Source organism: Natator depressus, chromosome 4 (assembly GCF_965152275.1).
Source record: "Natator depressus isolate rNatDep1 chromosome 4, rNatDep2.hap1, whole genome shotgun sequence".
Lineage (NCBI taxonomy): Eukaryota > Metazoa > Chordata > Testudines > Cheloniidae > Natator > Natator depressus.
Window position 1 is genome coordinate 99,380,672 of NC_134237.1, and position 15,868 is coordinate 99,396,539.

Consider the following 15,868-nt stretch of genomic DNA (forward strand, 5'->3'; position numbering starts at 1 on the left):
AGCTAGGAATTGCTAGATTTTATTGGCAATTGTCTAGGGGAAGATGGGAGTGGCTGGGGGAGAGGATTTGTTGGAACTTGAGGAGCTTCAGGGAAAATGGGGATAGCTGGAGGGATAGCTGGGGGACTTTGTGAGTGGCTGAAGTAAGATGGGTAGAGTAGCTGAGGACTGAGGTGGGGCACTTACGTGATGGGACTGTTTGTGGGGGGTGAGGGGATTAGCTGCTTGCTGAGGGAGGGAGGCTGTGTGCCCCCCCCTTATTTTTTGTTCCCATCACCAACACTGCATGCCTGCTCCTCCTGATTGCTCTCTCTTTGCTTAGATCCAGCAAGGGCAACAGCAATACTGAGGTTGCTTGGCTGCCTGAACACCAGTCATGACAGTGGCTTCTGGTGGTTGCGAGTTGCAGTGACAGCTTATACCTGCATCCTGGATAACAGGAATGTGTGAGTGACACACAAGATGGATGATACTTGTCCGGTTTGGATTCCATTTAGAAAGCCAGGAAGTTAAAAACAGGCAAACAGAGGGATCCAGAAGCCCACAGGAAGCAATCGCAAGGATCCTCTGGTTGATGAATTTGTCAGAAGAACTCTTTTGAGATATTTGGGGAATAACACAAATCTTGTTTTTCCATTCTTGTTTTTTAACTGAGAGGTACAATCACTGCTTTTGCAAAACCTAGGCTTTAGAATTGCTTTACATTGGAGTTTTTGTCTGTGTCCCATTTTTCTGTATTTTACAGTTAACCAGTGTACTTACCAATACCTCCTTAGGAGCACAGACAACCAATAACAATCAAATATAGACTGCTCAAGTAGCCTAAAAGTTAGAAGCAGAATGCTTTGAAATTTTCTCAAGCAAATAAAGGCAGTTCAGCAAGATAGAACTGAGATAAGAAGACACTAACTTAGCAGGAAGCCAGTAGTACACAGCTTGAAGAGAAACAAAATCTCAAACTTGTGAGACAATAAAACAAGGCTGATCAACTGGAAACTAAGACTCCCTATTTTTGAGTAGAAGGAAAATTTTAAAATACCCAGCAAGAGAGCGAAGCTGTACACAGAGCTTAACGAAAAAAAATTCCTACAAGAAGAAACAAACTGCTTCACAGAAGTGAAATGCAAATCAGGCACAACATAGTGGAGGAATATATGAGAGTTCAAAATAAGTTGGGGGACAAATTGCTTTGAAATAGAGAAATCTCTCAGGGAAACAGAGAGAACATTTGTTCAACTAAATTGATGTAGTAAGCTAAACTCCAGAAAAATCGCAGACACTTAAAAATAGATCCAGGGCAGAGCTGAATTCAAGCTAAACTGGAGGATGCGGGTTCTGAAACCTCTTTGGAAAATGAAATGGATTGTGCGGAATCCATTGTGTGTGTTTTGAAAGTTGTAAACGCTGATATTGCTTTCTCTTTGCATATTGATCACTGCTGTACACCTCTGACAACCATCCAGGAAGGCACATTGATTTGGAAAGCCTGCAATATCTCATTGAAGAACTTTAACTTCAGGAATCATTAGGCAAGACTACATTAATCATAGATTCTGGCTTGTTAGGTTGACAGGGCTAGAATTTATCATACTTGATATCCTAAAACTTACAATTTAAGATTGTCTGATGATAGTAACATGTCTTTATAGCAATTACATGGAGATGGTCTATTGATTTAGACACTGGTGTATGTGGGGATGCTCTGTCTAGGTACTTATATAGGTACTATGATCAGTCTGTATGTGGTAGATCTTCACCTTAAGGGAAGTATTACATCAGAATCATATACACACTACTGTAGGAGAGGTTTGAGGTTCGTCTCATTTTCCATTGGCTTTAAGGACAGCACAATCAGGCCATGAAAAGATATATCACATGCCTTATTCCACACCTAGGTCCTTGGATAAACCATAGTACATGATAAGCAATGACAATGTTATAAAAGTTGGAGAGATTTAAGATGGTTTACCAAACGTATGGTCTCATGATGATTCTAATTACTTCTGTCTTATGCAAACAGCAGCCCACGACTAATTAGGGCTGCTTGTAAGGCTAAATACTGTTGAAGTGTGACTGAGAATGTATGTGATTATCATATTATGTACACAATTTCTAAATGACAGATTTTCAGAAGCATTTCTCCAAACCTCCAAACTCCATGCACCTGAGAGGAGATTTGGTGCTCAAATGTGAGGATACATTACTATATCTTTTAAATCATTAGTATTGCATTTTTATTTTTACTTTGTATGTTTAAGCAGGTATATGACTGAGAAGAATTTTCCGGATAATTTTCAACTCCAAAAAAGTTCAAAAAACCAGTAAACGAAGAAAGGAAACTAATGTATTGTTTTAGTCATAAAAACGTTTGAACCAAACAATTTCCTTGTAATATGTTTTCCCATATGGCTCTTATATGACACTGGGTGACCCATAATCTTGTTGTTCTGATGAATTTTGCTTATCAACGTATTATAGAGATGCAGACCAATTTTTTCTCCCTGTTTTGTTGGTAAGTAAAAAAAAAAAGTGGATACTAAGTTTGTGAGTATTGGTAGAGCAGATGGCTGCCTTGGTATTTCAAGTGACAGTAGGAGTATTGATGTTGCCCATAGAAACTGAGGAAAGAGAAATAAGAAACTCAAACCTTTTGTAACTGATTGAAATGTCAGGCTCATATTTTTTTCCTTTAAAGAGGAGGAAAAAAAAGAATGCAGCACCTACTTAAAGCAGCAGTAAATAATACCAGTTTATTTGTATGTCACATACATTTTTACTTTGCTGTGTCAATTAAATATGTAGTTACTTAGATGTTAGAAAAAAATGTATGTGGTTTGCTTGCAAAAATCAACTTTCCCTTCCCAAATTCATCAAATATTGTAAAATGTTCAATGGGAAATGTTTTCCAGCTATGTCAAAATTTAACATTTCATGATCACAAAATGAGTTCATACCTATATCATGATTATTCTTTTTTGTTTAGTTTAATCAGCAGAAACCTAAAGACTAAAATATATACTTCAGGGAGAAGGAGGAGGAAGAGTGCTTTTTGGGTTGTGCATGGAACTTGAACAGTGCAGCAAGTAAGTGGGAGTCATAGAAACAGTGTCATCCATAGCAAAAACAGAGCACTGTTGGTCTTAAGAGTCGGTAATACATTATGTTTATGATATACTGTATCATTTTCTTTTTCTTTTAAATCAGATAGTTATTCCACTTATATCATGCAAAGATGATGCTCAAAATAGCAAGTAATACTTTTTAGAGTTAATATCTGGGAATACTGAATATGAAGCTTTTATAAGTATATATGTGTGTGTGTATATGTGTAAAATATATATGTACACACATACACAATCTCTTAAATCCTTAGCTTTCCTAATTTTGGTGATCAAAAATTAATCTACTTATGTGAATCGAGAAATGTATAGTTAAGCCTGTTTCCCATCTATGGCACAGAATTCTTACACGTCATATTTTATCCATTTGTAGTCTTTTTGACTCAGAGCAGGTTGACAGTATCTGGATGAGAATGTGTTTCAAGAGATTCCCTAATATGAGACAAACAATGAGAATATATGACAAATATGTGAGATTTATACTGCAGTCTTCTGCTATATATAACTTTGACATGGTTTCAATATGCAAGTCATCCAATTTCTAAGGCAGTAGTGCCCAAACTTTTCCTGTCTTTCCCCCCTTGCCAGTAATGGAATCTGTCTGTGCTCCCGCCCTTCATTACTGCACAGCTGGTTCAGCAAAGGAGCTTGGGCTGAAAGCAGAGCTGGGCTGGGGACGGAGTAGGGTGCAAAGTGGAACTGTGGTGGGGGCCAGAGCTGGGCTGAGGGCAGAACAGAGCTGGGTGGTGCTGCCTCCCTGTCCCTGTGGGGCTGACCCAGACCCCGAATGTTCCTTTGCATTGCCCCACAATTTGGGGATCACTGCTCTAAGGCTTATCCTTCAGTTCTTTCAAAAGACTTACAACATGGTCTTGACTTCTTCATGCACCACTCAAAAGGCCAATTTATACTGTTTTCATTTTATGTAATAAACTTTAGTGCGTGCCGTAGTAACACTATTAATACATTTATAGGCCCTGGTGCAGGAAAACATTTAAGCACATGCTTAACTTAAAGCATGTGAGCAGTCTCATTACCAAATGATATTTTTTGAGCTTATCATGAAGCATTTGTTTAAATATTTTGTTAAATTAGAGCATACAATGTGTTATGGTGGAAGGGCTAATGGCTGTGAGCCAGTGGTGTTTCTAATCTGTGGACAATCACAAACCTTCTTGAGGCTGATGGACGTGCTGACCGCCTTTTATTCAGACTCAATAGAAGAAGAAATTTAAGTTCCTTTGAGGAGTAATATAGCTGAATCAGCAAAAGCCACCAGTCAAGGCATTGGACTGCAGGAGATGATCTCAGCAAGAAGTAACTCAAGGAGCATAAAAGGGCTTTTCCCGGGCCTGAATGAAAACACAGGGTCTCAGACACTGACTGACAGAGCTCTGTGGATCAGAAGAAGAAAGCCACCAGAAAAAGCCAAGAAGAAAAATCAGCTAGAAAGCCAGAGAAGCAGATGGTAGCATGGTCCTGAGAGGAGAAGAGGCAGAGTTCTTTGGGACACCGGACTGGATGGAAAGCAAGCTTCGATTTTTGGACAAGGAAACTGCCTCCTCTTGGTTGTTTCTGAGGTGTTCAGGGAAACCAGACTTTGTGTACTTTCTTTGTAAATAAGCAAGATTTCACCAAAGAAATACCTGACTGATATCAATTTCTTCTCCTAGCAAAAGCAACCTGGCAAGGCTTGGAATATTGGCAAATTGCTCAGGCCAAGTGGCAACAAGCACATTTCTTCTGTAAGGATCCTAAAGAGCTTTAGAGTAGCAGCCGTGTTAGTCTGTATCCTCAAAAAGAAAAGGAGTACTTGTGGCACCTTGGTACACAACGACCACGGAAATCAATTCATGTTGCACATGTGTAGCCAAAGTCAGAATTTTCTCTGTGATGGGATAACTTAACTACCTAAAGCAGCTATGAACCAGCACACCAACAACACTGTGAAACCATTCCAGGAGACAAATGGATTGCTTTATCCAACCAAAACTACTGGAGTGGATATTTTGGGAATTACTCACATTGTAATTTGGTCACATAACATGAACAGCATTTAATCCATTTATAGAACTTATTTTTAAGTACTGTCCCTAACCCCAGAATGACAAAGGAAGAGAGGAGGTATTGTGGGAGAAAATAATTCCTCTATGAAGATCAGAGGAACACGGAGCAAATTACAGATCTGTGCGGGGAGTATTAATCTGAAGGCCTGATGTGATACACTCAGAAACCAGGAAGGGGACAGAGTTGCAAAGAGCCCTGTGACTGTGAAACTTTTGTGTCCATAATGAATTTTTAAGTAAATTTTACTAGTTTGGGATATGGAATGATTATCTGTATGGTGTGAGGGATCACAGGCCTCAAACTCAGGCCCATGAATCCCACAGGCAGTGCTCAAGCCATGGCCAGCCGTAGGCACTGACTCAGTGGATGCTCCGGGGCTCAAGCACCCACAGAAAAGAAATAGTGGGTGCTCAGCACCCAGGAGTCAGAGTTTGAATGTGGAATGTGATGAGTTCTGTGCTGCTAACAACTTCTGCCCTTGGGGCAGGGAATTTGTATATAAACAGAGGCAGGGTGATTAAGATAACAAAAGGCTTCTCATTAAATTAAAGATCATTAATGATCCTGAAAGAATTCCCAGGTACTCCAGTTAAAAGATAGGAAACAAAGGGTAGGAATAAATGGTCCATTTTCAGAATGGAGAGAAATAAATAGTGGTATCCCCCAAGGGGCTTGTACTTGTCTGGGATCAGTGCTGTTCAACATATTCATAAATGACTGGCAAAAAGGGGTAAACAGTGAGGTGGCAAAGTTTGCAGATGATACAAAATTACTCAAGATAGTTAAGTCCAAAACACACTGCAAAGAGTTACAAAGGGACCCCATAAAACTGGGTGACTTGGCAATAAAATGGCCGATGAAATTCAGTGTTAAATGCAAAGTAGTACACATAGCAAAATATAATCCCAACTATACATGCCAAATGATGGTGCCTAAATTAGCTGTTACCCATTAAGAAAAAAGAAAAAATGGAGTCATTTTCAATACTGTGGTAGCACTTATGTTTCCAGAGTTCTGCAAATTCATAAACGTCTGAGGGGTGAGGGGTAGGAAAAAACAAGGGGAAATAGGTTACCTTGCATAATGACTTAGCCACTCCCAGTCTCTATTCAAGTCTAAATTAATTGTATCCAATTTGCAATCTCTCTGGTCACGCGATTACAGACATGAAAGTTGCGATATTACAACAAAAAAACTTCAAAACCAGACTCCAGCGAGAGACTGTTGAATTGGAATTGATTTGCAAATGGGATACAATTAACTTAGGCTTGAATAGAGAATATTTCCCCTTGTTTTTTCCTACCCCCCCCCCCGCCCCCTCTCAGACATTCTTGTTAAACCCTGGATTTGTTCTGGAAATGGCCCACCTTGATTATCATACACATTGTAAGGAGAGTGATCACTTTAGATAAGCTATTACCGGCAGGAGAGTGGGATGGGGGGAGAGAAAACCTTTTGTAGTGGTAAACACCCATTTTTTCATGCTTTGTGTGTATAAAAAGATCTATACTTTCCACAGTATGCATCTGATGAAGTGAGCTGTAGCTCACGAAAGCTTATGCTCAAATAAATTGGTTAGTCTCTAAGGTGCCACAAGTACTCCTTTTCTTTTTACCACTATGGACTTTGTCTAGTTACATACCTGTCTTGACGCCTGCCTCACCAACTATTCCTGGTTCCTGTCCTCCTCATCCCATACTCCTGTTTGTTCCGGGTACCCACTTTTCTGCCTCACTCCAGGTCCCTGCTCCTGACTCTGGCTCTGATCCCTGGCTTGGCACCTGATGCTATCTCTGGCTCTGACCTTTGTCTTGGTGCCTGACTCTAATCATTAGGCCTGATCATCCATGCCCGGGTCCCTCCATATGGCTCCAAAGTTGTGCATCGTATTTCAGAGGTAAATCAAAGTAACTGTTCCTTCCCAAAAGAGGTTAGGCCCCCATTCAGCAAATAGGTATTATTGTTAATAACTATCTCTTATACAATAGATCTCTAAGCACATTACAAAGGAAGTAAGCATTATTACATCATTTTTCAGATGGGGAAACTGGAAGCACACGCTTAACTTTATACCATATGTCAAGGTTCCTCCCCCACTCTGAACTCTAGGGTACAGATGTGGGAACCTGCATGAAAAACCTCCTAAGCTTATCTTTACCAGCTTAGGTCAAAACTTCCCCAAGGTACAAAATATTCCACCCTTTGTCCTTGGATTGGCCGCTACCACCACCAAACAAATACTGGTTACTGGGGAAGAGCTGTTTGGACACGTCTTTCCCCCCAAAATACTTCCCAAAACCTTGCACCCCACTTTCTGGACAAGGTTTGGTAAAAAGCCTCACCAATTTGCCTAGGTGACTACAGACCCAGACCCTTGGATCCTAAGAACAATGAACAATCCTCCCAACACTTGCACCCCCCCCTTTCCTGGGAAATGTTGGATAAAAAGCCTCACCAACTTGCATAGGTGACCACAGACCCAAACCCTTGGATCTGAGAACAATGAAAAAGCATTCAGTTTTCTTACAAGAAGACTTTTAATAAAAATAGAAGTAATTAGAAATAAGAAATCCCCCCTGTAAAATCAGGATGGTAGATACCTTACAGGGTAATTAGATTCAAAACATAGAGAACCCCTCTAGGCAAAACCTTAAGTTACAAAAAAGATACACAGACAGAAATAGTTATTCTATTCAGCACAATTCTTTTCTCAGCCATTTAAAGAAATCATAATCTAACACGTACCTAGCTAGATTACTTACTAAAAGTTCTAAGACTCCATTCCTGGTCTATCCCCGGCAAAGACAGAATATAGACAGACACACAGACCCTTTGTTTCTCTCCCTCCTCCCAGCTTTTGAAAGTATCTTGTCTCCTCATTGGTCATTTTGGTCAGGTGCCAGTGAGGTTACCTTTAGCTTCTTAACCCTTTACAGGTGAGAGGAGATTTCCTCTGGCCAGGAGGGATTTTAAAGGGGTTTACCCTTCCCTTTATTAATGACACCATATGACTAGTCCCATTGAAGTCAGATATAAGCATGTGCTTAACTGCTTTGCTAGTTCAGATCCTTGAATTGGAAGTGAAATACAAAGTACAACACAACTGGCAATTGTCCATAGCAAGAGAGAGGCAGAGAGAGGAATGCTGCCTTTTAGTAGGAATTTGTTAGCCTTCAGAGGGTGGATTGCATATTATGTTTTAGTATATTTCCTTTAAGTTACTAGAACTAGTGGAAACTCTTCAAATTTTATAAACTTTTATTAAATGTTTTTCCAAAATGTATTTTTCTGCATTTTTCAACCAGCTATATTAGTTGCATTGGAACTGTTTTTGTATTTGAGTTGACTATGTAATTTAAAGTACTTATCTTTGGTGAATCATCTTGTAAAAGCTTTATTTTAGGAAGTGTATTTTAAGGGGGGGGCATGTGAGGGATTTGAGGAGAAGATAGTGGAGTGGTGCACAATAATTGGAAGACCATCCCAAGTGGTCTAATGGAAGAAGTCAAGGAGGTGAGAGTGGAGAAGAGCAGTCAGATAGGTGGCTTATGAGGAGTGAAGGATACATATCTAGGGGTAAAGGCAAAGAAACAGTGAAAGTATATGGCAATAAAGATTGTCTTTCAAATTGTTCATTTGTGTTTTAAGGGAGGCATTGGTCCCTGGGAAAGGGAAGTGGGAGGAGGCCATATCTTATACTGACATGCTTGAACCTTTCATAAACTCAGGGTTGAAAGAACATCTCCCTGCAGAAGAAACTAACACAACAGAAACAGGGCTTCTTTGTTCTATTTGCAAATTTGAATAAGACACAATTATTGCCCCCAACATCTGGCATATTGCTGACCAGGCATATCTTAGAAAACGCAAAGTTATCTTTTTGTTATTCTGCTTTCTCTTAGCTAATCACGATTTGCTAGGCCTCAGACCTTTTGACCAAACTCTGGACTTTGGGCCTGTATACAAATCCATATACCAGGTTATTACATCAGCAATAGATTTTAACCCTTCAAAGATGAAGGAAAGTAATTAAAGATTCACTGAGTGGGAAGTTGGTGACGGGAAATGAAGGTGCAAACAGAGTAGTGGAGAAGATAATTTTACCAGTAGTTTTGTATGTGGGCTACAGGAAAGAAACAGAGAGAATAATGGGGACTGTCTGCATTAAGGAACCATGCAACAATCAAGGCAAGACATGATTAGTGCATAGCTAGTTTTTGCCGTAGGTACAAAGAGGAAATAAATTTCTCAAGTGTTTGAGGCAGAATCAACATGATTTTGCAACAAATTGGAAGCGGAGCACATGGGTGGGATGGAGAGAAATAATGAGATCAGGTTGGACTTGTAAGAATGAGTGCAAAATATACAAATAAGGAAGAATGAAAGAGAACGTCAGGAAGAAACCATGATTTGGATCAGTGAGTAACAGTGATTCATCAATGAATAGCACATCTCAATTTACTAAAGAATTGAGCTGGTAGCTTTTGGGGAAAAAAAATCATACATGAAGAGGTTAAGTTCAAGTCTATCTGATGCAATTAGAGAGGATTTTTCACAAAATAATAATTGATTCTATGCAGTAAATATGCAGAGCCCTCTGCCACTGACTTAATGAAACAGATTGTAAGACAGGCTGGAAACATATGTCCAAATATTCCATTTCTTATATAGCAAAGGAACTTCAGGTGAACTTTACTTTCAATAGTCCAGATTATTGTTGGAAAGCCTGTGGTGAAGGTGAGCCATTTTGCCTGCAGATAGCTGATATTGCTGATCCAAAATACAGTTATTTAAAAACATTGAACTTGATTTGCCTTTTTTTAAAAAAACAACAATGTTTCTGCTGGAACCACATTCCTACATTCCCTTAATGAACCATTAGGAAGCTATTTGGCCTTTCTGGAACAAAAAAAAGAAAAACAAAAAAAAGTGATACATGGTTTGGGGAATAAGAAAAAATTCCCCTTCTGAATAATAGTGGCTGCATACGATCTAAGAGAAAACATCCCCTTTATAAGATTCGTCATGGGATTTGTAATGACCACAAGACATAAGGATCTTTGTTTCAGGTTTCATCCCACAGATGGTACCTCCACAAGCACCTAACATCATGGTGGATCATTAAATATTGACTTAAAAAAAGCCAAAGGATAAATATTTCTAATCCAGTTATGTTTAACTTTTACTCTGTTTACAACAATAAACACTGAAACAAAATTCCAAATTGGTGAACTATATTTCTTTATATTAAACAGCTAAACCGCTATGATTGAAATCACATGAAAAATAATCACTTTTAGTTAAGGCTGTGTTTTAGTCACGAGTATTTTTAGTAAAAGTCACGGACAGGTCATGAGCAGTAAACAAAAATTCATGGCCCGTGATCTGTCTTTTACTATATACCCCGGACTAGAACTTGGGGCGGGGGGGTTCGTGGTCTGCTGGGGGCACTGTGGGTGCTGGGGGAGGGCGGCCTGGGTGCTGGGGGTGTGGGGGATGGTGCACCATGCGGGACCCCCACTGGTGCTGGGGGGGGTCGGCAGCAGCATGTGGCCCGGGATCTCCACTGGTACTGGGGTGGGGGTGCGGTTGGGGGGTCTGGCAGGCTCCCTACCTAGCTCCTTGTTCAGCCCTTAGTCAGAGGCGTGGCCAGGCAGCTCCATGTGCTGCCTCCCACGTGCAGGCGCCTCCCCCACAGCTCCCATTGGCTGGGAACTGCCTAAGAGCTGAATGAGGGGGGCGTTGCTGCTTCTGGGGAGCCCCCCAGGTAAGCGCTGCCCAGACCCCGCTTCACCCTGTCCCATGCCCCTGCCCCCACCCACACCTAAACTCTACTGCTGCTGGGGGTGGGAGGGGCACGGTGGCCCAAGACTGCCCCAGCAGCGGCCAGTGCAACGGGCACAAGGGCTGCCTGAGCTGCCCCTGAGCCAGGTGCACCAGCTGCTGCAGAGGTCATGGAAAGTCACAGAATCCATGACTTCTGTGACCTCTGTGACAAACTCACAGCCTTACTGTTAGTATATGCCATGCCAAGATTCAAACTGAAGCAGAGTCTTACAGCTTAGCTATAAATCATTATAAATAAGAGTTTAAAATGGAAATTCAGACTGACTCTTAAGTTTAGCAGTGCTAGCTGGAGTTGCGATAGTATAGCTTTAAATTAAAATGATGTTACAACTGGAGTTGTGTTAACTGGACCCACACTAACACTTCATATTTGGGGCATTATTCAGAAATGCAGTTGTTGCAAACTGACTGTCTTTATAGGGTATTGAATAACGAAAACTAGGAACACCATTGTTTCCTTCCAACTCTAGTTTGCAATTTATATAACCATTATTTAGCAATTAGTGCCACTTAATGTAAAGTGCTGCTACAATGATACAGAACAATAACCCTTTTTCATGAGCATTTCTTATTGCTGGGTTTAAAAGTCACCATTGTGAGGAATACTAGCTGTTAAACAAAGTATGTCAAGTAGTGGATTGCAAAAATCTGACCTCCAAAAACTTTTGAAAAGGAATAATACAATTAGCCCTGGTCTACACTACAGGGTTAGGTCGACTTTAGCCACGTTAGGTCGATTTTATAATGAATGCAACCCTGATCCATTGACCTAAAGGGCTCTTAGCCCTGGTCTACACTATGAGTTTAGGTCGAATTTAGCAGCATTAGGCCGATTTAACCCTGCACCCATCCACATGACGAAGCTATTTTTGTCGACTTAAAGGGCTCTTAAAATCGATTTTGGTACTCCTCCCCAACAAGGGGATTAGCGCTAAAATCGACATCACTGGGTCGAATTTGGGGTAGTGTGGATGCAATTCAATGGTATTGGCCTCCGGGAGCTATCCCAGAGTGCTCCATTGTGACCACTCTGGACAGCACTTTCAACTCAGATGCACTAGTCAAGTACACAGGAAAAGCCCCGGGAATTTCATTTCCTGTTTGGCCAGCATGGCAAGCTCATCAGCACAGGTGACCATGCAGTCTCCCGAAAGCGGGAGGAACTGGATCTGATCGCTGTATGGGGAGATGAATCCGTGCTATCAGAACTCCGTTCCAAAAGATGTAATGCGAATATATATGCCAAAATCTCCAAGGGCAAATGTGAGGTGTTTACAATGCTCACAACTGCAGCGGTGAGCGGAGTGGGCTCCCGCTTGCAGTGCAATGGCGTATGCGCGGGCAATCCAGGAAAAAGGGCGAGAAATGATTGTCTGCCGTTGCTTTCATGGAGGGAGGGAGCGAGGGAATTGTCACTGACGACATGTACCCAAAACCACTGGTGGTTTCCTTGTCCGTTATCTCAGTTTTTTAAATTAATAAAGAATGCATGGTTTCAAAACAATAGTTACTTGATTTTGAAGGGGGGAGGGTGGTTGGCTTACAGGGAATTAAAATCAAGAAAGGGGGCGGGTTTGCGTCAAGGAGAAACACGCACAACTGTCACACCATAGCCTGGCCAGTCATGAAAATAGTTTTCAAAGTCTCTTGTGATACGCAGTGTGCCTTGCTGTGCTCTTCTAATCAGTGTCTGGCTGCTCAAAATCGGACGCCAGGCAATTTGCCTCAACCTCCCACCCTGCCATAAACGTCCCCCCCTTACTCTCACAGATATTATGGAGCCCACAGCAAGCAGCAATAACAATGGGAATGTTGGTTGCGCTGGGGTCTAACCAACAACGCCAGCGAGCTTTTAAACGTCCAAAGGCACATTCTACCACCATTCTGCACTTGCTCAGCCTATAGTTGAACTGCTCCTTACTACTGTCTAAGCTTCATGAGCCGTGGGAGCAAGGGGTAGGCTGGGGTAGGTGAAACTGCATGGTGCTGCTGGCTGGGAGAGCAGCCTGAGGCAGAAGCCTCCAGCTTGCAGGAGTAGAATTGCAGCGGAAGCGGTGGAGCGAGCAAAACAGCATTGATGAGGATGGCTAGCAGTCCTACTGCACCGTTTGCTGCAGAGTTGCAGCGGAAGCAGTGGAGCCATTCACCATTGATGCGAAGGCACCCAGGAGCTGCTGCTGTGTGGCCAAGGCAAAAGAGCAGGAGCCCTGGAGCTGTTTCATGTGAAATGTGTGCCAGCAAGACTTCTTCACCAGTGACAAAGGACAGGAATGCACCTAAAATCTAAAAAGGCCTGCACATTTCCCAGAGTCACTACCCTTGAAAACAGAATGTCAATGATTGCGTTGGCTACTTGGGTCACAGCAGCCCTCACAGTAGACTTGCCCACAACAGCAGTGGTGACGGTGTGCTGAGTGGGCTCCCGCTTGCAGTGCTATGGCGTCTGTTCGGTTAACCCAGGAAAAAAGCTGCGAAACGATTGTCTGCCGTTGCTCTCATGGAGGGAGGGAGAGACGGAGGGGCGACTGACAACATGTACCCAAAACCACCCGCGACAATGTTTTTGCCCCATCAGGCATTGGGAGCTCAACCCAGAATTCCAATGGGCAATGGAGACTGCGGGAACTGTGGGCTAGCTACCCACAGTGCACCGCTCCGAAAGTCTACGCTAGCCACGGTACTGTGGACACACTCCGCCGACTTAATGCACTTAGTGGGGACGCACGCAATCGACTGTACAAAACCGCTTCCGAAAAATCGACTTCTACAAAATTGACCTAATTTCATAGTGTAGACATACCCTTAAAATCGACTTCTGTACTCCTCCCCAGTGAGGGGAGTAGTGCTAAAATCAACCTTGCTGGGTCAAATTTGGGGTAGTGTGGATGCAAATCGATGTTATTGGCCTCCGGGAGCTATGACAGAGTGCTCCAATGTGACTGCTCTGGACAGCACATTCAACTCTGATGCACAAGCCAGGTACACAGGAAAAGCCCCCAAAACTTTTGAATTTCATTTCCTGTTTGGTCAGCGTGGCGAGCTCAGCAGCACAGGTGACCATGCAGTCCCCTCAGAATCGCAAATGAGCTCCAGCATGGAGTGAACGGGAGACACTGGATCTGATTGCTGTATGGGGAGAAGAATCTGTGCGGGCAGAACTCCGATCAAAAAGAAGAAATGCTAATATATATGCCAAAATCGCACAGGGCATGGTGGACAGAGGCTCCAAGAGGGACACACAGCAGTGTTGCGTAAAAGTTAAGGAGCTCAGGCAAGCCTACCTAAAGACAAAGGAGGCAAATGGTCGCTCTGGGTCAGAGCTCCATACATGCCGCTTCTATGGTCAGCCGCATGCCATTCTAAGGGGGGACCCTACCACTACCCCACCACTGTCCGTGGACACCTGTAATGGAGGAGTCTCACGCAACAGGGAGGAGGATTTTGTGGATGAGGAAGAGGAGGAGGAGAATGCGCAGCAGGCAAGTGATGAATCCATTCTCCCCGGCAGCCAGGACCTTTTCATCACCCTGGAGCCAATACCCGCTCCAGGCAGGATCCCCGACCCTGAAGGCAGAGAAGGCACCTCTGGTGAGTGCACATTTGTAACTACAGTACAGGGTTTAAAAGCAATAGTGTTTAATGTTTAATTTTCCCTGAAGAATTGGGATGCATTCGCAGCCAGTACAGCTACTGGAAAAGTCTGTTAACGTGTCTGGGGATGTAGCGGGAATCCTCCAGGGACATCTCCATGAAGCTCTCCTGGAGGTACTCTGAAAGCCTTTGCAGAAGGTTTCTGGGGAGGGCTGCCTTATTTCGTCCTCCAAGGTAGGACACTTTACCACGCCAAGCCAGTAGCAAGTAGTCTGGAATCATTGCAGCACAAAGCATGGCAGTGAATGGTCCTGGGTTTTGGTCACATTCAAGCAACATTCGGTCTTTATCTTATTTGTTAGCCTCAGGAGAGTGATATCATTCATGGTCACTAGCTTGAAATAGGGGAATTTTTGTAAGGGAACAGTAAAAGGACCCCGTTCATGCAGGGCTGTTTGCGTTTGGCTAAAAGGGTCATCCCATAGCCATGCGGCAGGGGTAGGGGTGAAGGGATCATCTCAAATAGCCACGTGGAGGGGTGGGGGTAGCATTGTGCTGCACATCCACCCACAAACTGCAGCCCCTCCTTTTAAATGGCAAACCCAACCGGCATTGCTTGCTATGGGAAAGGAGGACGGTGCAGTCTGAAAACATTTCCACATGTTATGAAGGAGTTAGAAGCCAAAACCATGTACCCTTTGGCTTACCATGGCTTCCTGGAAACCGAATTCTGTTGCCCAGCCGCATGTGATGTGTCACCATACTGGCAGGCGCTCAATATAAAAGGCAAAATGCGACTTTGTACCTAAAGCACATGTGCTGTCTGCTGTGAATTGCTTGATTCACTGTGAAAGAGTCTCCCTTTTGTTCTCAGAAATGTATCATCTTAAATTTTACTCTCCCTTTTTATCCCCCTGCAGGTGCAAATGTTTCTATGCTCCCCCTATCATCTCCGTCCCTGAGGTTATCGCAGATTAGAAGGCGAAAAAAACGCACTCGTGATGACTTTTCCGAGCTCAGGCAGTCCTCCCATACTGATAGGGCACAGCTTAATGCATGGAGGCATTCATTGGCAGAGGCCAGGAAAGCATTAAGTAAGCATGATGAGAAGAGGCAGGATGCAATGCTGAGGCTAATGGGGGAGCAAACAGACATGCTCAGGCATCTGGTGGAGCTGCAGGAAAGCCAACAAGAGCACAGACCGTTGCTGCATCTACTGTACAACCGCCTGCCCTCCTCCCCCA

The 15,868-nt window shown here is 42.9% G+C and overlaps 1 long non-coding RNA gene across 1 annotated transcript in view; it reads left to right on the top strand.

The window, feature by feature from the left end:
- The window catches only part of LOC141985945 (uncharacterized), an 82,478-nt gene extending 66,875 nt beyond the window's left edge, over positions 1–15,603 (top strand). The window contains exons 2-3 of the long non-coding RNA XR_012639071.1: positions 2,984–3,083; positions 15,545–15,603. This is a non-coding gene — a long non-coding RNA (uncharacterized LOC141985945). The remainder of the gene's footprint in view (positions 1–2,983; positions 3,084–15,544) is intronic.
- Positions 15,604–15,868: the final 265 nt, after the last annotated feature.